Here is a 25000-nt window from a genome sequence, read left to right as displayed (position 1 = left end):
ACGAAAAGCAGAATGACACCCCCGTAATCATTTCATTTTTTAAGAATACCACGAAGAGTTATGGTGTTTGGATATGCAATAAAAATTAGCTTGTGAGAAATCGAATTCACAGAGATCTTTGTTTTTCTAATTTCCAAAATCGCCGGCTCTCTTTCTCTTTTCTCTTTCTTTTTTTAAAGCAAATTACTACCGTAATTCAGACCATGGCTACTTAATTATGAATTTTATTATGCTAGACCACGCGTTTCTCAATATTACGAGCGCAACGAAACGACAAAAAATGCCTCAATGAATTCCTTTGTGGCGCATTTTTATCAAAGGAATCTTAATAGTTACGCGAAATGAGCTCGTATATAAGCGAGTTACGTGACGTTTTGAAGTATCCTTTCTCTTTCTCTTTTTTCTTTTTCCTTTTCCTTTTCTTTTTTCCTTTTTCTTCCTTTTCTTTTTTTCCCTCTCCTCTTTCGTTTCGGAGAATACGCGTTACATACATATTATGTAGATGATGCCTGCATGCGTATATGCACGAAGAGCGGCAAAGAGAAAAGATTTAAAAAAATAAAAAAAATAAAAAAAATAAAAAAATAATAATAAAAAATAATAAAAAAGAAAACGAAAATGAATTAGAGAGAGAGAGAGAAAGAGAGAGAGAGAGAGAGGGAGAGAGAGAGAGGAAAAGGAAACGATGAATTTAAAACCAAAATCTAAAAAAGAATAGAACTCATAGTAATCCGCGTATACATTCACAATTTAAAACAAAAGAGAAAAAGTTGGAGAACGCGTTTCGTTGTTTCTACAAAAATATCCCAGTTAAATTTATTGGAAAAGCTTTCTCTCTCTCTCTCCCTCTCTCTCTCTCCGTCTCTCTCTCACTCTTTCTCGCTCTCATTCTCACCGTGTCTCTCTTTTTCTAGTGCAGGAAAAACGACACACGGAACGAACGAGCTATCGACGGATGGCGAATCGAAAACGACACTCGAACACATCCGGCCGATTTCCGTTCGCGACTAAATTTATTTGATGTTTTAATCCTCGTGCTTTTCTCCGCTCCACCCCCGCCTCCTCCTCCCACCTCTTGATCGGTACGAATACATCGGTTGCGACAAGTGCTTCTAGTTACTTCATCGTTGCCCTTATGAATAGATCAAAATTAGAAACTTTTTTTTCTTTTTTCTTTTTCTTTGTCTTTGTCTTTGTCTTCTTTTTTTATGCATTCTTTCTTTTTTCTTTTTTCTTATTTGCTAAATCTAACGATAAGTTACCACGTAAGTATTGTGAATAAGATGTACAAAGTGATGATCGTCTTTTTAGGCATACATATAATAAGAAAATAAAAAAAAGAAAATATATTTTTTCTTTTCTTTTTCAGAAATAATTTCTTTCTGCCAGAGTATTGTTTAAAAGGGATTTTGAAAAGATTTATGAAAATTATATGAAAGATTAAAAGAAACCTTCATTGTGAGAAAATTGTTGAAGAAAAAAAAGATTAAAAGAAGGAAAATTGATTCTCCAAATCCTTCCGCATGGAATAACATAAATCAATCGTACAAACATATCTTTTCTTTATGACGATCGTAAAACTTATGGTATTTCTCTCCCCACCCCTTCTCTTTCTCCTTTTTTCCTTCTTCCCCAACCAAATGAAAATACAGTTTTAATGAGCTATTTGTACGAACGACATATTTATAAATAGAATGTTTGAAACGAAAGCGTTTCAAGACTCGAGAGGATTATTTTGGTACTCATTAAACTAAAAAAAAAAAGAAATACGTATAAGGAAAGGTTAACCAACTTGAAAATTTACATTTCAATGAAATTTTATAAATATGGAGAGAAAAAGTTTTGAGTTATATGAGGAATTTTTGTGTGACGAACAAATATTTATCTTGAAGTTCTAATGTTTTTTCTAAACAATAATTTATTTTTTTCTAAATAATTATTTATTTTCTAAATAACAGCAAATATTTATTTATTTATTTATTTATTTATTTATTTATTTATTTATTTATTTATTTATTTATTTATTTATTTATTTATTTGTCTATTTACTTATTTATTTATTTCTTCATTTCTTTGTCTATTTTATTGTTTTTTTATTTTTTCTTTATCTTTTTTAACTAGCTATGTGGAATAAAAAAAAAAATAATTCAATTGCCATGGTAAATTTTGTGAGTGATGTTCGATCGAACATTTTTTTTTTTTTATACTGACACAGGATTAATGAGTAAAATAATAGTAAATGTTTGTTATTTATTTGTTCATTGCTCTTTCTTTGTTTCTTTTTTTTTATTTTTTTTAAACTGGCTGGCTACATAGAATGAGAAAAACAAAATTCGATTACCATGGTAAATTTTATGGGCAATGTTGATTGAACATTTTCTTTTTATACTGACATAAAATTAATGAATAACTATAACATCCTGTCATCTACGTCCTGAGGTCTTTCTCTCTCTCTCTCTCTCTCTCTCTCTCTCTCTCTCTCTCTCTCTCTCTCTCTCTCTCTCTCTCTCTCTCTTTCTTTTAACATTTTTTCTATATAGACACATATATACATATTTATACGATGTATGGACAATCATACATTAAAGTATGTATTCGAGTATGATTGAAGAACGATACAGTCCTCATTTTTCTTGCTGTAATTCAAGCGACGCGGATAACACGCCGAAATTTGTCTTTGACTATTATCTGTCTATACTATGAAATGAGAATTAAAAAAGCAGGAAAAGAGAAAGAGAGAAAGAAAGAGCAAGAAAAAAGAGAGAGAAAGAGAGAGATATAAGTATAGGAAAAATTTTTCATACTTTTCGTTTGATGTACAAACCACGTTATTCCATGTCTTTGTACATGGAAAATTGCTACCGTTTATACAAAACTAAAGAACAAGATCATACGCGATAAATTTCATTGTGTACGTAGATTAAATAAGAAGATGAATAACAAAACAGTCTCTCTCTCTCTCTCTCTCTCTCTCTCTCTCTTTCTTTCTCTCTCTCTATCTCTTTCTATCTATCTCTATCTCTATCTATCTCTCTATCTCTATCTCTATCTCTATCTCTATCTCCATCTCTATCTCTTTCCGTATAATTGTGATTTTTCTGTAGAATTTAAATCTTCAATTTAAAATCTAGAATTATTCAACATTGTAAGAGATTATTAGCAAGTCGTATAAAGTGCATAAATAATTAAAAATAAAAGAAACTCGTATAAGCATAAATATTATACAAATTAAACTTATTTATATAAATTAAGCTTATTTATATAAATTAAGCTTATTTATACAAATTTTTCGTAAAGTACATTTATAAAAAATTAACATGCACAAATACTTGATGTAAATTTGATCGTTTTATATGCAGACTGTAAAGAGCAAATTAAGATCAATCAACACTAGAATGAGTTGAGTTTGTTTATACAAATCTACAAAATTGTTGTTAAAACGTAAAAATGAACGTTTCACTAGGATTCTGAAAAATTTTTCAATAACCATAACTCATTCTAGTATTGATAAATTTTTATGATATTTATATGATGCATAATAAGATCTATAAGATAAATATATTTGTTTTTTATCAAATCTCTTAATAGAACGTAACATTAACGTCGACTTGTTTTGTTATTGATTTGTTTATTGTCGATTATAATCAATAAACGCTCAGATAATTAATGCACACTGCTTGAATCCAAGCAGTGCATTAATCCCTTGTACATCTTAATTTTTTTTTTCTTTTTATTTTTTTTATAAAAAGAAAATACACTTCACATAATTTATTTTAATGAAAATTTAACATTTTTTAATAAAAAAATTCTTAATATATCATTTTAAAGAGTGTTAGGTTATGCTTGAAATAAGAATACAAAAGGTTAAATGTTATTAAATCTCTTAAAACAATTTCGTATATTTCATTGCTTAAATTAAAATAAAAAAAAAAAGTATCGTATACTTTCACAGAATATATTAATTTCTCCATATTCATTCACAAAATTGAAGTTCTTTGTTCAATTTATAAAACGTTATTCGACATTAAATATTCCTTTCTAATAACTTTTTCTTCCTCCTACCCCTATTCTCTATCCTTTCTTTTCTTCACTGAAGGAAGACATTCAGATCGATCAAAGAAAATTTTAATTTACTGAATAACCCGAAAAACGGCCAGCTTAAAGGACGACGAGTTACGTCCCTTCGTATCATCAAAATCGCATGATATTATTAAAATCGATTAAACAAGCGATCTAAACTAATCTTCTTTTTTTCTGTTTTTTAATCTTTTTTCTTTCATTCGAATATTTTCTCGTTCTTTTTCTTTTTGCTTTGTAAACTGAGCTTAACTTACGATCGATAAAGCATCGTATTAATTTTTCATCGTAAGATTGACAATGGATTAACAATTCTTTTTGTTCTTTTTCTTTGTTATTTCTTCTCTAAAATAATAGAAAATCAACATCCTCATTTAAACTATTCGTCTCCTTAATATTTCATATACGGGATCGTAGATATATACATATAATTATGAAAGTTTTTGCTTCATATCCGAAAAAGTTAACGTCTGGTATTGCTTCTTCGTCGAAAGAAAATTGCTATTATTCCAAGGACACCGTTCTATTTTTCTTTTTTCTTTTTTTTCTTCTTTTTCTTTTTCTCCTTATCAGAAAGTTCCCTATCTCGTTGATGGTAGTTAACAGGCAATTCGCACCGAACCTGTTTTACAATACGGTGGAGAAACACCTGACAGTTACGAAGTTACTGAATTTCATTTTTCTTTTTCTTTCTCCTCTTCTCTTTCTTCTTACTTCAAGACTTAGATACAGAAAAAGTGAGAAGAGAGAGAGAGAGAGAGAGAGAGAGAGAGAGAGAAAGAGAGAGAGAAAGAGAAAGAAGGCAAACTTTTCACTGGTGAATGATGCATGGATATTATTAAGCGGTTGAAACTTTCAAGCAAGGGCAAAGTTTAAACAGAATTCGTACCCGTCTATTTCGTCGACCTTTGTTTTTTCTTTCTTTCTAATTCATTATTATTATTTTTTTTTTTTTTGCTTTTTTTTTATTACAACCCATGTCTCTCCCGAAGTGGAAATATTCCGTGGAGTTGTTCTCGAAAAAAAAAAAAAAAAAGAAAGAAAGAAGAAGTATCGACGACAAATTTCAATGAGGAATATTTCTAACGATTCACAAATTTAATACGTATTCGACTCGATTTTTATTCTCCCTGTTTCCGGACAATTAAATCCGGGGAGGAGGAGGAGAAGAAAAAAAAGAGAGAGAGAAAAAAGGAAAAAGAAATCTGGCAACGAGCCAACGACAGAGTAAGAGTAATTCAATTTTTCTTTTGCCTTTCGAATGCCACGAAATTTCGTACTATTGACACGAGAATACCAGGTTTCAGGTAATATCAAAAAAAGTAGAGACAGAATTTGGCCAAAAGTAAACCGACAAATTTGCAATTCTATGGACGTGCCTCTCCGTTGACGATATTACAAATTTATCCAATTATTTAATCTTCGATTTTTTTTAACTTAACCCTTTGCGCTACAACACCTACAAAATAATCCTAATAATATTATTCTTCTTCAATCGTATCGATAAACATTGTATAAATTTCAAGAAAAACTGTTATATAATTTAAAGTATTTTGTAAACGCATTCTATACTTTCTGTTAACGTTTTACGAACATTTTTTTCTACATTAACAATTTAAAAGAATTCGGTCGAAACGCGTTCAACACTATATTGTAAAAATTTATAAATTGTCGTGTAAAAATTTATAAATTCCTAACGTTGAAATAATCTGACAATTTTTTATTATTTTTATTTAACCGTTAATATCACTTGTTCATTTATTGTTAAGAAAATATCATAAATAAAGTTCACGCGAAATTGAAATATTATCGAATAATATACCGATATTGAATATTATCTAGAAAATATTCACGTAGACAAACTGTGTCTAAACATGTCTACCTTTAAAAATGTCATTCGTTAATAAATAAAAAAAAAAAAATTCAATAATAATCGCTGCATTTTTTTCAAAAATATTCTATAAAAATTTATTCGAATCGAATATTTTATAAATGTAAAAAATTTTTGTAAGATTCGTAAAGTAAAGAGAACATATTCATTTTCCAATAGAAATATCGGCAGTTTTATTAAAACTTGAATACTTCCATTAAATTTTTTTTTTCTTTTTCTTTTTTTTTCTTATAAATACAGACGAAACCCGGAACCAGATGGAGAAACGTGATCAGCCTGGCAAGGAAGAAGATTCAAAAGATCAATTTCTCGGAACGATAACGTTACTACTCCTTCGCAAATATTCCGTGAAAATTGCAGATTGAACGTTCAAGAAGAAGAAGTTTCGTTTAGAATGCATCGTAAAACTTTACATTACGGTGACCTTTAAAGGGCACTTTTCTTATCTTTCTATTCTTTTTCTATTTCTCTCTTATTAACGGAGAGAATGTAACGGATTGGATTAACCTCCGATAAAATCTAACGAATAAATCTCACCAACAGCAAATAAAGCGTTCCTCTAGTGTCTCCCTATTCACGGCTGCAATTTTAAATCCTTTCGATATCTGCAATCAAAAAAAAAAAAAAAATAAATTAAAAATGAACATTAATAATAATAAAATATGAACATAACATGATTACGATAGAAAATGTTTTGTTTCTAATTTAAATTACTTTTTTTCTATACAATTTCTTTTATGATCAATACGTATACGTAAATAACGAAGAAAAGTTTTAACGAAAAATAATTAACGTTAAAAGTTTGTTTGACCAAAAAGATCGAGAAATAAATAAATAAATAAAATAAATCGATGTCTGTTTCTTTTTTTATTTTGAACAATAAAAATATAATCATATTTACGTTAACCTTTAAACACGTCGCGTATGGGAATAACTTGAATGCTTCTAGCGGTATTGTTGAAAATTTGTAATTGGTTAATTCTAAAAGACTTAACACAGGAAGTCATTAAGTATATGACGAATTGATTTCGCGCATTATAACATGCGAGGAGAAATTGATAGCTTGAAGAGTAGGAACTCGGTGTACATATATAATATATATATATATATATATATATATATATATATATATATCATATATTATGAATCTAACGTCGGCGATCGGAAAGGCACTTTGGGTAATTGGATACCGGTAAATCTCATTAGGTATATAAGCTCTCGATGTGCATAGTGGCAATCGACTACTACTCTACTAACATGCTTTTACGTTTAATAGTGTACAAGCAACCTAAACGGTAACCTTAAAGGAAATATTAGAAAATGATGTTTATCATCGATGAAGATTCTCCCTCCTCTTAGAGCTTAGAAATTCAATACTAAGGATGAACTATGTTTTATTTTATATCGTATATAGCATGAGAAAAAGATATTTAAATATATACCTACTACGATTACTAAGATTCCTTGCTAAAAACATAAGATGATCTCTTTGAAAATGATCAGTTAAAACTGTATAAGAAGAAGAATCTTTGGAAATTCTATCTAATGTATCATCAAAGGCTAAATTATTGGCTCTTCAAATTTTTTCGAGCGGATTATTAAATTCAAGAATCGTCCTCCTTAAGTGGCCATTCATTTCTTTAAAATAGAAAAAGGAGAGAGAGAGAGAGAGAGAGAGAGAGAGAAAGAGAGAGAGAGAGAGAGAGATCCGAATTAATTCAAGACAACGGGAAACCAGTGAATCGTTTTATCGAAGATTCGAAAAGCATTGAATGGACTAATCAAAAATTCAAAAAGCATTGAATTGATTCATTGAAGATTCAAAAAGCATTGAATCGACTAATCGATGATTCAAAAAGCGTCGAATTGATTTTTTGCTAGAAGTTTTTTTAAACGAATGCTTTGACTGCTCTCGCGAAGCAAATAATAGCTGTAATGACTCATTTGCTATCAATAATGCGTCTGTAGCTGTACTTATATACCTATACACAACATGTACACATACATACACACATACACATACATATATACATATACATACATATATACATACATATATACATACACACATCACATATACACATATACATAACATACATATATATATGCATACATATATACATTATATATATGTATACATATCACTCTCTCTCTTTCTCTCTTTCTCTCTCTCTCTCTCTCTCTCTCTCTCTCTCTATATATATATATATATATATATATATATATATATATATATATATAAAGTGATATGTACATATCACTGAAGTGTAACTCTCTGCATAGCATGTAATGAAATATGGACGTATCGAGTTGCGAACAAGTCAACTGTAAACGGTCGAGTAAACACTGAATATACGAAACAAGTTAAAAGTAAATCGAGAATGGTGGGGAATGAATGAATCGTAATAGGTTTCTCTCCCTCTCTCTCTCTCTCTCCCTTTCTACCTCGAGCTAATTCCGCTACTCTTCATTTTCCAAACGAGTACCTACATCTGCAATCATCTAAACACGAAAAATACATCAAGAAGTATTGGAAATTATGAAGAAAACTCCTTCAAAGTTTCCATTTAACTTTAACACTTTAACATTATGAAAGTCTGCGGGCTATTACTCAAAAATAATCAATTTCATTTATATAGATATACTTATAACTTTAAGATAAAATATTCGTTTATACAAGTTTGGATTTATAAATATAAAAAAGAGCCATACATACAAATCACACACACGACGACTTATCTCGTATGTATTAAACTCGCAAACACGTTTCGATGTTCGATTAATCAGACATGTAGACCAAGATGGTGTGTGTACACCAACGATCAAGCTCGAATAACTTCGACGAAAGGTACGGAAACGATCAGAGACTGGGTATAAGGAAGCATCAAGCATCATGGGATCGTTGCAAGGAGATGAAGAAAATTCCTCGAACGATTCGATAAACGGAATTTGCTGAGTAAGTTCTACCCACGTCTGGAATAAATTAGGTCGCGTTCAATCCTGTACTAAACTACCCCATCTTCTCTCTCACTATCTCACTCTTTCTCTAATCCTTTTAAACCTTAACCCATTACCGGAAATCCTAACCAAGGAATTTTCTATGTTTCTCTGTCTTTTTATTTTGCAGATCACATATGCTCTTCTTTCGATATTAAAGAGAGAAAAAAGAGAAAAAAGGATAAAAAGAGATAGAGAACGAGAAATTATATATACAATAGACATTATATACATATACTTATATAATAATAAATACTTTCAAATAGTGCAAAATAAAAAATGTTATAAATTTACAAACAAAACAATTTACATAATTAATAATTAATATTGTATATAGGATGTCCTATTTATTTGAACAAAAAATCGGAATATCTCTCACGAGAAACTTAACCTGTAAACAAAATTTTTTTATGAATTTGTTTGATACAAAGAGAGACGTCACATATGATGCCAATTTTTGTTTTTGTTTTGCTAATTGATAAATAGAAGAGGGGAATTATAAATTCTTTTTTTTTATAGGAACCATATACGTATTTTCTTTTTCTTTTTTTTTTTTTTTCATAATACGATGGATATTTCTTGAGAAAAATTCAACTGCGTATCATTTGAGCTAATTCATTATTGTAAAATATTATAAATTATAAATTATTTTATAAATTCGTGAGTTTGTATCGCTGATTTCCATTTATTTTGTTTGCATGTTTCATAAATAAAGACAAAAGATGTCTAAAAAAAAAAGAAAAGTTCTCACACATATATACGGAAGATTGGATAACTTAAGAACCATTATGGGACAACAGGTCTTTACAATTTTTGAAACTTAAAAATTTCTAACATTTTACAATATTAAATGATGTCGTTGAATGCGTCTCAACGAAAGCCATGGTACAACGAAAAGAAAGATATATGGTACCATTTAAAAAAAAAAAAGGAAAATAAAAAAAATGAGGAAAAAGGAAAATTTGACTTTGAAATTTTTCCCGCTATTTGATTTGCTAAAAACAAAAAAGCAAGAAAAATTGGCACCATATGTGATGTCGCTCTCCGTATCAAACAAATTTGTGAAAAAAAATTTTTCTGATAGGTTCAATCCCTCACCAGAGATATACCGATTTTTCGAAATACATAGGATATTCTCTGTATGTGTTAATGTGCCAGTGCGTGTATGTGTGTCTATAATAATCAATATAATACAATACAATTATTTGAAAAATAGTTTCAAAAAAAATTGCTACAATCATATTGATATCAATTTTCAAAATATGACATACTTCAAGTAATTAAGGATAGTAATAGTACTTGTGTACTTATGCATAATCATTATCACCGATATGATAATAGAAATTTTTGAAATTTTCGAAATTATTTACGTATAAATAAAGTAAGCTCGTTCTCTCTCTCTCTCTCTCTCTCTCTCTCTCTCTCTCTCTCTCTCTCTCTCTCTACTTCTCTCTCGAAAAAGAGAAAAAGTTTCTCAATCGTTTCTCGCCGTCAAAGGAAAGAGAGAGAGAAAGAGAAAGAAAGAAAGAAAGAGAGAGAGAGAGAGAGAGAGAGAGAGAGAGAGAGCGAGAAAGAAAAAAAAAGAAAGAGGATAAAAGCGCTTCTCTCAGGCGACACGATCGTGTTTCGTTGAAAACGTAACGTCGACAAGAGCCTCGTAAAATTCCTGTCACCGTATCGCGCGTCAAACGCAGTCGAACGCGTACGAAACCAAGGGCCGCCGGCGGTCGATTAATCTCTCCGCGAGCGGAAAGCCGTAGAGAGTAAAAAAGAGAAAGGAAAAAAAAGAAAGAGAGAGAGAGAGAGAGAGAGAGAGAAAGAGAGAGAGAGAGAGGAAGAAGCACGGAGACAAAATAAAAGAGAAATATGACACAGAGAGAGAGAGCGAAAGAGAAGGAAGGAAGGAAAAACAGATAAAAAAAGAAATTCGATTAAATGTCGATATGGCAATCGAGAGGGTGGATACATATATATACATACATACATACATACATACATACATACATACATATATACATACATACATACATACATACATACATAAATACATATTTATATATACATGTATATGTATATATATAAAATATTCTCATAATCGTCGCGAGACTGGATCGTCGTCCCTACGCTCGTAAATTAAATCCGTAAAAAGTTTCAAGGAAAAAGTGGAAAGAAGGGTTTGAACGAGGGAGAAAGAAATAAAGAAATAAAGAAATAAAGAAATGAAGAAAAAAGATAAAAAAGAAAAAAGAGAAAAAGAAAGTAAGAAGTGAGAAAGTAGTTTCGATCGTGTCTCGTTTATTTTTATGAATTAAAAGAGTACCTATAATAAAGAAAGATGAGACGGAAAGAAAGGAAGAAATAAAGGGAGAGCAAACGACTAAAAGAAGAAGAAGACGACGACGACGACGACGACGACGAGGTGTTGGAAGCGGCATATAATTTGCAGGAAATTAGTTCCTTTCAGTGAGTGTATGTATATGTGTTTCTCTCTCTCTCTCTTTCTCTCTCTCTTTTTCTCCGTGTGTGTGTGTGTGTGTGTGTACATGTGTGTAAGAAAGAGAAAGAGAGGGATGATTTCAAACGCTTGAAGCACCTCGCCCCTTAACCCACATTCTTACGTCACTGTCAAGTTTCCGCGTGATTGTACTTGCGTACCTGATTGCAGCACGGCGTCTCGTGCACACGTTGCATTCGGATGAGATTGCAGAAGATGAGAAAGAAAGAAAGAAGGATATATATATATATATATATATATATATATATATATATATAGAGAGAGAGAGAGAGAGAGAGAGAGAGAGAGAGAGAGAAAGAAAGAGGACATTGTACTTTAGCAGGTAATTAGAAAATCATCCCGCGTTTCGCATCTGTGCGAGCCACGAGAAATACAAAGTTGTTCGCGATTCCTTCGAGACGATAATGGTTAGCTTGAGAGGACCACGATGCAGTTTCCTACGCGTATGTATGTATGAAGTTATTTCCATATTAGAAATCGTCGAGTAGAAAATACGACAACTACGACGACGACGACGACGACGACGACGACGACGACAATGACGACGCAACGTCAACAACGATGATGTCAACAACGACGAGCGAGGTTACGCCGATTAAATGCAAATGCTTTTTCTCTCCGAGGGAAATGCTTTAAATCTTTAATAAGATATACCGCAATCGTGAATCATTCCTTTTTTTTCTTTTTAAAAAAAATATATATCTATATAAATATATATATATATATATATATATATATATATGTATATGACTGTCATATCAGTCTTTTTATTCTTTTGTCATTTCATATGAGAACGAAAGTAAATATACATGCGTACATAGAAAAAAGAAAAAGAGAAAAGGAAAAAGTTTTACGAAAATATCGATTGCGATTCTGTACGTTATCATTTATTTAACGTTCACTGCCCGACATTTTGGTGAACGTCGTTACGATGTTATATATATTTACATATATGCGTAATATAAACCAATTTGACATTCGGTTAGAATAAGACATCGTTTCGACATCGAACGAATAAAAAAAGAAAAAAAGGAGAGAAAAGGGAAAAGAAAAGGTGCTAAGGAAAGGTGTTACACGTAAAATGTGAAAAAAGAGGGAGAGGCAGAGAGAGATAAAGAGAAAGAGAGTACGTTGGGGATGTTACGCGACGTATCATTATCATAAATAAAAGTCGAGGAAGTTAATTCTACCATTCGGTCGAATTCCTCCGAGGACGATAATTTATGCCAACTTGGCCGCGGGCACTCGCATGAGCTTTTCTTTTTATTTTTTGCTTCGCAATAGAAAGAGAGGGGGAGAGGGGGGAGGAGGGGAGGGAGGGAGGGAGGGAGGGAGAGAGACATACAGTAGTGTGTATAATATATCGACCGGTTAGAAATAGCCTTACAGGTCACACGCAAGATTTTACATAAACCAGTATCGATCCGATACCGAAAGAGATTATATGTACATATACATATACACATCTATATATACGTATATATCTATTGTGATATTCATCATCGTAAAGAACGGTGTCACACGATCGACCGGCACTTCCACGTAGACACAAACTTTTCTTTCTTTCCATAGAACATGACCCGATAAATATTTTCCTTTCTCTTTTTCTTTCTTTCTCTCTCTCTCTCTCTCTCTCTCTCTCTCTCTCTCTCTCTCTCCCCCTATTTTCTTGATAAAATACTACATGTAACTTTCTATAAAAAAAGAAAAAAACACAATTCTCTAAAGGAGTCACCAAATAATAAGAAAGTAAACCCAAAAAGAAGAAAACTTAATATTTCACAGAGGTCTCGCAAAGATTTCTCACGTACGATTTTTCTGATGAAAAAGAAAGAGACAATTGTTGGAACTTACAATTACAAACACAAAGAGAGAGAGAGAGAGAGAGAGAGAGAGAGAGAGAGAGAAATAAAAAGATAAAGAGAGAAAGAAGGAGAAACGATAACAGGATATGTACAATAGGTGTTAGGTTACGATAAATCTCCATGAAACAATGAAATGATAACAGGCTCTAGATTGTGGCTCGAAAAACAACGAGAGAATTTAGATATCGAGTTACCACACATGCATGTTTATCGCCACGTTACGTGTAGTATGTATACATATCGTGTATGTATAGGAATGTGTATGAGTATACCTGCGTATGATCAGATGTATATGTGTAAATGCACCTGTGTATAAGTATACGTTTATGTATGAATGTACGTGTATATGTATGAATGAATGTACGTAAATGTTGAATGAATGTGTATATGAATGTAAGTGTGTGTATTGAATCACATGTGCTTCAAAAAGATTCTATTTTCCCTCCCTCTCTCTCTCTCTCTTTCTCTCTCTCTCTCTCTCTCTCTCTCTCTCTCTCTTTCCCTCCTTTCTCTCCCTCAATACACTATATTTCCAGGATTGTAGAAAGTCCGTAAATACAGGTATTGAACTCCCTAAATCAATCTTTAAAAATTTATCACACAAATCTATGTTGATCGATTCGTAGGTTGAAAGCGTCAGAGATGTTATATTCGAACAATACCTTAAATACAGGGACACGATAAGAGTACTCTCTCCTAGAACGAGAGCTTTCCTTCCTATGAAAGCTTAGAAAGCCTTCTTTCTCTCTCTTTCTCTCTCTCTCTCTCTCTCTCTCTCTCTCTCTCTCTCTCTCTCTCTCTCACAACGACATCGTCCACGTAGGCCAAGCTTTCGTGGAATTTCATAAACTTTTGTCGTCTGGAAAGTTGGAAGGCTGGACGTGAATAGAGATCGCGTTCTTACTCTTACTCTTACTCTTACTCTCTCCCTCTTCCCTTTTCTCTCTCTCTCTCTCTCTCTCTCTCTCTCTCTCTCTCTCTCTCTCTCTCTCTTACTCTCCCTTCCTTTTTCGCTCACTCTTTCTTTCTTATGTTCTCTTCGTGAACATTCGTGGTCTGAGCTTGAGATAGCGAGACACGTTTCGTATTCGCGAAACCTGTGAATACCGTCGAATATTACAATCCAAAGCCATCTTTTCACGTCGACGTAAGCGCAATAGAGCTTGAAAAAGTGCGAAGCAACACGCTGGTAGAACTCGCTATTTCCTTCTCTCACTATTTCCCTCTCGCTATTTCTTTCTCTCTCTCTCTCTCTCTCTCTCTCTCTCTCTCTCTCTTTCTCTGTTACTCTTGCTCTCCGAAGTTTGAATATCCGTTTGAAACCCGAGAAATGGATCGAAGAAATACATAAGTAATTACGTATATATGTAAGTATATACGAATGCACATACACAAGTATCTCGACTAAAGAGAGATTGATTATAAATTTAAAGACTAGTTGAATTTCTCGTTTGTATGAGCAATAGACAAAAAAGGTCATTAAAAATAATTATCTTATGTGTCAAATATCTAAGAAAAATATTTTTATGAAACATTGTAAAATATATTTTATAAAAATTTATTTGATATATTTGATCCGTCATATATTTTAAGATTACGATATAAATATATAAAATGATCGATACTTTCGATAAAAACTGGAATTTTCATATTTTTGTTTCTGTTACGGAACACATTTATTTATCTACTTTTTATAATTAATTAAATACTTCGATCAATTATTTGGAAAAAAAATTATTGAACAAGTATAGGCCTGAAATTAATTTCTTAAAAGTTAATAAATAATTAATAATAAATAAATAATAAATATTTTTTAAAGTTAATTAATGAGATATTAGCGTGTATAGTTATATGGCCAACAGTACATATTTTCAAATTTGAACAATTTTAATTGTACTTACTTAGGCTTTTAATTAAAAGCAAAATTTTTTTTAATTAATTTATAAAAACAAAAATAATAATACCATAATTAATTCAATAAAGTTCATTATTTAATTAATTAATTCATTAAAGTTCATTATTACTTGTAATCATACTACTTCGTACATTTTGATAACATTTCAGATGTTATATTTGGTTAATGACGTTTATTATTTTCGTTTTGTTCTTCTTACAAATTTTAGTTTTACTAAAATCAGCATTACTATTTCTATCTACACATTATTTATTAACTTTAGACGTATATTTTTTTAATAATCATTTAAAGATAATTTATTAAAATATATAATTAATTTTGAAAAACTACAGTATGTCCCACAAGAAAAATTGAAAATCATTAAACTTTCAGTTTAATTGGAAATCAGGTGTTTCTTATTTCATACTCTTAAAATATTTTAAACATGAAATCATGAAACTTTTTTTAATAAATTTTCTTTATCTATTGTTTCTAACAAAGAAGATATTCAACTAGTCTTTGTTTGTTAAAGGACTCGTCCTTGAAATATATCGCCTCAACATGAAAATATGTTTACTAGTCACGTATAAAGAGAAAGAGAAAGAGAAAGAGAAAAAGAAAGAGAAAGAGAAAGGGAAGGAGAAGGAGAAAGAGAAAAAGAAGGAGAAAGAGAAAAAGGAGAAAGAGAAAAAGAAAGAGAAAGAAGAAGAAAAAGAGAGAAAGAGAGACGTTGTGTGGAAAAAGTTTAATCTTCTTTGGTACAAACAAAGAACAGTGTTCGAATGTAAATATTTCAACACAGGCTTGGTTTCCAGGTGTGTCCTCAAGCTAATTCGCTACGCATTATGTTGTTGTATAGGATTGACCAATGAGTAATATTGAAATTTTCAATATTGTATATATATTTATATATATTATATATTCATAGAACCACTTCTTTCTAATGAATTACTTGTAATTAATCTAACATTATACTATTATAGGTGTATGTATATATATATATATGTTTAAATATATTTAAACATATATATATATATATATATATATATGTTTAAATATTACTTATACTTAAATATTAAATACTGAAAATGTAGATATTATTCATTCGCCCAAACTATTTATGTAGAACTAATCGTATATTTTGTTTTAATTTTAAAAATGAAAATGACAATCTTACGTGGAAATCATTTTAAAAAAATTTCAAATAATACATTCCGATGTTTACGTATTTATACAATCGCAATAGAAATGATTTGAAAATGTATGATTTCATTGGGAAATTAATTGTTACAATATATTTATATTCGTTCCCGGAAGAATTGAAAATACAATTCGTTGAAATTATCTCTTAAAAGTAGAAAGTGAAAAAGAGAAAGAGAGAGAGAGAGAGAGAGAGAGAAAGAGAGAGAGACGACCGAAAGAATTTCCATTGCTAACCCAACAAACGTTCCCAAGATCCAACGTGGTGGTTTTTGTCGTGTTTTCGAGTTTCTGAAGGGTTACATAGACGATCCTCGCGCGAGATTACGTTTCTTGCGAACATGGCTTAATTGCCTAAAGAAAGAGAAAAAGAAGGAAAAGAAAGAGAGAGAGAAAGAAAGAGATAGATAGAGAGAGAGAGAGAGAGAGAGAGAAAGAGAGAGAGAGAAATGACTTAAGCAGTACGTTGCTCTGTGTGGCTATGTATATTTGCGTGTGTAGGTGCGTATAAGTAAATATATGCAAGCACATAGTGAATTTCTAAGTGTGCGAAACGCTCGAGGAATTTTTGACTGAAGTGAGATTCCGTTTCGCCTTGAGACTCGAATTATAAGCTCTTCGTTGATAAGTTATCAAAATAATTTAACGTTAGTCTGCTAAATCATTGATCACAGATAAAAATCTCAGTTCTTCGGTGTTGTATAAATAATCAATAAAATTATCGATTTAACTACAGAACGACTAAATAATGTTCGACTAACAAAGAGAAAAAGAAAATATAAATACTTTAATTTTAAATTGTTCTTGTCGAATGTAATGAAAAATTTAACCCCATCTTCCTTTTTTTGTTCGGAATCAAAAAATATTTTCAGACGGAATTTACATCATTTTTTTACACAGAATATGTTGCCATTACGAAAGAATGTGGGTTTTTATTTATTAAAAAAGAAAACGAAGTTGGCCTTGAAACGACATTAAAACCTTCCCCTAAATAAGCAACAATATTTCCCCTTTTGTAAACAGATAATTCTTGTGTGAAGAATTTTTCTCAAAAATGTCGTGTTATCAAGATAAAAATTTGTAACGCTATAGTTCGATCACTTGGTATATATATATATATATATATATATATACTATACTATTATAGTATATAAAGTACATAATTTAAACTTAATAGAACATTCAAATACTTCGTATATGAATAATTTTATAATAATGAAATGAGATAAGATTTAAAAAAATATATTTAGATATATATATATATATATATATACATATAATAAAATATATACATATATAATAAAAAGACTTAAATACGTGATCTCAAAATTACACGACGTTATAAAAGATTAAGTTTAATCATAAATGAGAAATAAAAAAAAAAAAAAGAAAACGTAGAAAGAAAAAAAAAAAATACTTAATATCCTTGACGTTGTTATCGTCGTAAATTTGAAACAATAAAAAGAAGAACAAAAGATTGAGTTTCTCGATTCGTCAGAAGGAAAAATCGTTCCCCTTTGCCGTCGACGTCGCCTTCGCCTTCGCCTTCGCCTTCGCATTCTCTTATCGAAAGTTCCATTGCAGCTCGTAACGATGATTCATCTCCGGTCACAATGATTCGTGCATCATGTTCCATGGAGATAGGTCCGATGAATCATACGAATCCAAACTTTCCGATCGGATATCTCTCATCAATGCAACCGAATTAGTTTCATCGGAATAAGAGGATCAAAATTTGCATGAGATTCGAAAAACCAATGACGAGACGTAACGGTCCAACTTTCCATTTTGATGAATCTTTTTATACGTGTAACTCTGTGTTAGAGTACGTACGAAATTACGTGTTCGTTACGTTTCGTCGGTACCAAGGCTATTTGATTAAAATTTTTCTCGTTCTCTTAGCGAATAAATTTTTATTAAAATCTAGATAGGTACACGTCGTTTCGTACCAGAGAATATCACTTTTATAAACACGTAAATTTTTAAATAAAATTCAATTAATGCTTAACGACTCTAACTCGCAATAAAGATGTCGACGATAATTAAAAAAAAAAAGAAAGAAAAAGAACAAGTCATCTCTTTTCTAAACAATATCTTTAAATTTCTTCAAAGTTATATCATTTGTATTTTAGATTAATCAATTAGAATTCTAATTAGTAAATTAGAATTACAATCGTATTTTGATAATATCAACTGACGTAAATTTCAAATCAGATCTTCGTGGTATGTATCAGTAATTAGATGGTTAATCATTCGCATTCATAAGCTCGTGAGCTCAACAGCAGCAGCAGGTTTCGAAGAGAAATAGGACGTTCGAACGTCAAGGACACTCTTGAAACAGTAATCAAGGCTCTTGCTCAACAAATATCGATCTATATCAGAATAGAGATAGATATTGAACAATAATCATAAATTATAAACTAAAATTATGAAAATAAAACAAAAAAAAAAAAAAAAAAACAGAATGCAAATTTCTTCATCCATTCGATTTTCTATTCGATAAAAAAAGAAAAAATCTAAATCACATTAAAATATACAATAAATTGTAGGGATTGCATCTTTTTTATGTCACTAATAACCCACAGAGGTGATTAAAATTAAAACGAGAAAGGAAATTACTATGTTAATCTAGTGACTTTTTTGTGGATATCCAACAATTGACTAATAAACATTCTGAATGTAAATAAATATTTCTTTTAGATATACAGAAATCAAATCAACAACCAATTATTCTGAAGAGTTCTGATAATAATTTATCAAATCTTTTCTTTTTTTCATCCGACAACTATTATTTATTGTTTATTGGCTCCTATCTAAACGGTTGGAAGATTTCTTTGTCAAATTATCTACAAGTATGGTATTTGTTAATCTCTAAGATACTTTCTCTCAAACTTTGTTAAGCTTTACATATAACTTAGAGACATGTGTACACACACACATAGAAAATATATATTATACACACACACACAACTAGATGTAGCCTTTATATAAACTGTATTTGTAATATAACAATCAAAATAAAATACAACATATATGTGTGTTACACATAGACACGCATATATTAAATTTGATATTCATAAACTACATACAGGAAAGGTATGGACTTGTACGAAAGTTCTCAAAAGGTTTGACTCGTACTTCAGGATATCAGGAACGTATCGAGAATTTTTTTCTTTTCTTTTTTTTCTTTATAGTTCTCTTTCAACTTTCATGGCGTAATATTAAAAAATTATAAATACCAGATTTTGAAATTTGAGAAGCACTGCTTTAAAGGAACATGCCAAACAAGAGATCGCCTCAAGGAAATCTAGTAGCCCTCGTTCACGCTGAACCAATTTACGTTAGCAGATGGTACACAATCACCGGGCTAGAGAACCTGTGCAAATACGCGAAACCTCCAGGAAGGAAAACAGAATTCATCCATGTCTCGTTTCGAAGGTGTGTGTACCAAAAGGGCCAATAAATGTTTCAAGACCGCACAAACCACAAATCGAAATTCTTGATGTTGGATATAATCATATGGATCAAAATACGTAAATAAGAGAATTTTATCTCGTTACCTTGAATAAATAGAACATCAGAAAGAACATTTCTTAAACTAATCGATTCTACGTCGCTTGTATTCGATTGAGTCGATCAATAACCATATAATCTAAAAATGACGATTAATAACAATGGAATTTATCTGACAATAAGACTGTAATCGATATATGAAAAAATACATTAATATCTGCGTTGACAATATTGACTATTTTTGTTCTCTAACAAATTTTATATGATAATTATCTGATATATCGTAACATGTTAATTAACCATAATAATTGAAAAAGAATATACGAATAAAAATTTTTAAATCAAAGTAAATATTACCAAGTCTAAACACATAATGTTCATCATAAAGAAAAATCAAATGTCGAGACTTAAATACAGAAACTTAAATAAAGAACGTATTTAAGTTATTTATTATATATATTATATTATTATATAAGGCTTCATCTGGCTTCTAAACTAACATGGAAACAGCATATCATTGATAAAATCGTACTAATTTAATTAAAAAGGAAACAAATAACATGGCTAATCGCTAAAAAAGTTAAACTCAGCACGTAAAACAAACTCCTAATCTATAGTACAATAATAAAATCCATTTGGGCACTAAGGACACCATTATGGGTTACACCAGCGAAAAGTTATACAGTCAAACTGTAAAGATAGTTAAATTAAGAGATAATTTGATATAATTAATCAGAAATTACAAAAGAAGAATCAAAATACACATTAACCCCCTAACCAACAATATTTATAATCAATACGTCTAGGAAAGGCTTAAAGGAATACATTATGGAGATTTGGTAAAATTAATTAATGCGAATATATTGGATCGATTGATCTTATCAATAGAGACGTTGTCTCAATGGAGATAATGTTACTTTTCTCTAATACAACAATTTACCTAATATTTATTACTGACAAATTGTAAAGAATATAGGATATATATATTCAAATATGTAATTATTCCCATTAATATTTAAAAAATATTGGAGAACTATAATTGAGACGTCGTTTCAATAAAGATACCGCCCACGTGTTATTTTTCACTAACACAACAATTTTTATTTAATTTTTATTACTGATTGTAAGAAATATGGGATATTATATATGAGAAAAAAAAAAAGATTCTGCCCATTAATATCTAACAATATCGAAAAATTATAATTGAAACGTTTTCTGATAAATTGTATTATTATTAAATTATAAAGTATATGGGATATTATGTATGCGTATATAAAATAAAAAATAAAAGAAAAACAATTGAATTCTTCCCATTAATATTTAATAATATTGAAAAACTATAATGTAATAAAAGTATAAATATTTTCTTTTTCTTTTCTTATACGAACAAGAAGTACAACAAAAGAAAAGATCGAAGATTGAATAGGGTTGGAAGGTTGTACTTATGGCGAGGGATGGGATCATCCGTCGTAAGTGCTTTACGTGTGCATTTCGATGCAAGAGAGGGTGGCAAACACGTGCATGCAATGTCGCGAACACGTGTCACCAGAAAGTGCGAGAGATTGCTAACGGCACGCACGCTACTATAATCGCTTGAGAACTTGATGGATACGGTCTATGGACTTATGCAGCTTTAATTTATTCACGTATAAACGACCGACGTTCGAAATAAAGGAGTAAAAAAAAAACAAAGAAAGAAAGAGAGAAAAAGGAATATTAAAAAGTATCGGTTTCGATGTTTTGTTTTGACGACTCACCTTTTAATATATACAGGGTGTCCCCACACAACTGGAATACTCTGTATCTCCTGAAAGGTTGAAAATAGAAAAAAATGTTATAAGTCAAAATTAAATGGTACCAGACGGTGCATAATAAGCGAATAATTTTATGCACTTTTGTGTATCAAAAATTGCATTAGAAAACTGCGAATGTAGTTTCTTTTTTTTAAACGGAAACTTATATTTTTGCCTGCACCAATTAATACAGTTATTTATGTTCTACATAAAAGTATTAACAGATTTGTTTCTTAAATCTATCCATTAGGAAGTTATTACTCGTGGTATTACTCGTTCATTAACACTTGGCAACAAATCTAAATAATTCAAAAAAATTTAACTATGATAACTTTCTAACGTATAAGTACATTAATACTTTTATGTTGAGCATAAAAAACTGTATGAATTGATGCAGTCAATGATATAAATTTCCATTAAAAAAAAAGTACAATCACATTTTCCTGATACATCGATACACAAAAGTGCATAAAATTATTTGCATATTATGCACCGTTTGATACGATTTGACCTATAACATTTTCATCTATTTTCTTCGTTTAGAAGAAATATCCTGTTCCAGTTGCGTGAGACACCCTATATATATATAGTTCTACCAGGTTGAGATGCTTTAATTTGTCACGAACATTATAATATCTATAATAAAATAACTGTTATTTTGAAAGTAATTTGTTAAAAATTAAAAATAAAATAGTTTTCATTTTTCGCGAGAGTTGTTTTCTGTAAAATTCTATTAAAATCGGTTTAATTGATTTTTTTCCTTTTTTTAATTTTTACCATCGAAATATTTATAACGAAATAAGCACAATTTGGAATTTAATCGAAAAATTCGTATGAAATTACAAGCAACGTATTATCACACAAAATAATTTTCTATTAAAATTTCAATAAAATCGATTCGGCCATTTCATTAATTATTAATATTAAAATATTTATAATAAAATAAATAAAGCACTATTTTTCTTTTTTTTTTTTTTTTTGTAAGTTTCCATTCAATTAAAATGAATTTTTAAAAGCAGGATTTTCACTATTGTAGGTAAATTCTGTGTAAAATTTTATTATATTTGCTTCAGCTGATGCGTTGATATATTCAAATATCACACACACACACACACACAAAACGTCATGTTTCTTGTAAAACTTCAAACCGGATTGAAATATGTACATATTTCATTTCTATCATAAATCATAGCAAACTTTTTCTGATGGTAATTCTACATCTAAGAGATAAAACTAAAAATTCTCTGTAATCCTATTTTTGTGTAGTACTTACAAAAATATAATCATAAAATATAAAGAAGTTATAATATTATTTATATTAATATAATTATACTACTCTAAGTATAATATATATTTACGTAAAAACAACAAAAAAAACCTCGAACATGAAATAACAATTAAGTTTATTCTGATAAAACGAAATAAATTTTACAAACACACACACACACACACACACTTAGTTTTCTTCCGCCAAACATTATCGACATATTCTATAAATAAAAATAATGAAAAAAATTTTGTTATAACATTTAAATGAAGCACTTAAGTGCTCATGTTTGAATAACATTCTTTTTCGTAACTTTGCTTATAGGACATGCTAATAAAGTTTTGCGGATGAAAAAAAAAACTGATACACCGTGTATATGCGAACGTGTGATTTCGAAATTACATTGCATTATAGATACTTAAAATAAAAACATTTCAAATAGCAATTATCGCGTACTATAAGAACAATTGAATGGTCCAATGTTAAAAGATGCTATGCCGTAACAGTTACGTTGCGTTATATTAAACTTTACTTTTATGAAAACTAGTGCATTCAATAGAAATTGCGTAATTAAAGTCCGCTATTTTCTTCTTTTTTCTTTTTAATTTAAACTTACTCTCCCTTTGTATTAATATCTTCGAGAAAATTTCTTATTTTTTATTTTATTTCCTGAATGCTGAAATCTTTGAAGACTGGATTTAAAAAGAGAAAAAGAAAGTTTTACAGAAATTGTTCTTATAAAAAAATATTTTATCTAATGGACAGGAATTTTGTCACGTAATTATAAATTAAAAGACAATGACTAAATAATCAAGATGTGCCAAAATAACTAAAACGCTTACATATATTATTCGATAATTATTTTTATTAATTAACGATTATCATTTTATAAAATAAATGATCAATATATATAAATATTTTGATCTGTATAAATAATTAATTGTCAAAATTTTACCTAAAGTTTGTGAATATTATATTATACCATATTATATTAACTAATATTTTTATAAAAACTGTTAATAATTTAATATTATAAAATTATTAATAGATTTTATACTAATCGGTATAATATTTATCAATTAGTATTACGTACTAATATTTTATTATAAATAATATCATTTATTTAAAATATAGATTAAAAAAAAATTGAAAATACCAAGTCAATAAATAGTATCCTTAATAAAAAGTCTCATTTGTCAACATTTAATGGAATATCTCTCACTTCTATTGAATCACCTGATTGTTTTTGAAAATATCAATACGTAATAATGAAAAATAAAAGAACTATTTTGAGGCTCAGATAAAACGTAGAAGATGAAAATTATTTTATCTGTTATCGTCGATTTAATAATGTAATAAAGATCAGTTTTCGTATTAAATTCGTCACTTGATCAGTTTACACGAATTTCGCGGATTAAAACTGAATAATGTTTGTATAGTATTATTGTCATAAATTCAACCAGTATGTCGAGTGAACCGCGAATCTGATAGAGCACAAGAGAGATAGATAGATAGACAAAAAAATAAAGAGGGTGAGAGGAGAGAGGGAGATATCGAACAACGCAACAATACAATTTGTTCATAGGATTTCATTCAATGTAGCCAAAGATTACGAAACATTTATTTTTATTTGTATTTATTTATTCATTTGTTTTTTACGTTTATTCGTTCCATCCTACAGACAGTAAGGAGAAAAAAAATTATATTTCAAGTTAGGAATTAATACTTTTCTGTGTCATCTAGTCTCTCTTACTCTCTTTCTTTTTTCATCGAAGCGACGAATGGACAAGAAGAGGGAAAAATATAGTCACGGAGAATGTGACGAGGGAAGAATGAATGTTCGATAAATGAAAGAGAGAGAGAGAGAGAGAGAGAGAGAGAGGGGAAGAAAGAGAGAGACAGAGGAGGAGAGAAAGAGAGGGGGAAGAAAGGGAGAGAAAGAGAAGGAGAGAAAGAGAAGGAGAGAAAAAAAGGGGGAGAAAAGAGAG

At 29.9% G+C, this 25000-nt stretch overlaps 1 protein-coding gene across 5 annotated transcripts in view; it reads right to left on the bottom strand.

Moving 5' to 3' along the window:
• LOC124950570 (protein tincar) overlaps positions 1-25000 on the bottom strand; it is a 227336-nt gene that overhangs the window by 172064 nt on the left and 30272 nt on the right. For all 5 annotated transcript variants that reach the window (XM_047497455.1, XM_047497454.1, XM_047497457.1 and 2 more), the window contains one exon: positions 6506-6573. The gene's annotated coding sequence lies outside the window, so the exon portion shown is untranslated. The remainder of the gene's footprint in view (positions 1-6505; positions 6574-25000) is intronic.

This window comes from Vespa velutina, chromosome 7 (genome assembly GCF_912470025.1).
Source record: "Vespa velutina chromosome 7, iVesVel2.1, whole genome shotgun sequence".
Lineage (NCBI taxonomy): Eukaryota > Metazoa > Arthropoda > Insecta > Hymenoptera > Vespidae > Vespa > Vespa velutina.
This window is presented reverse-complemented; position numbering and strand designations above follow the sequence as displayed.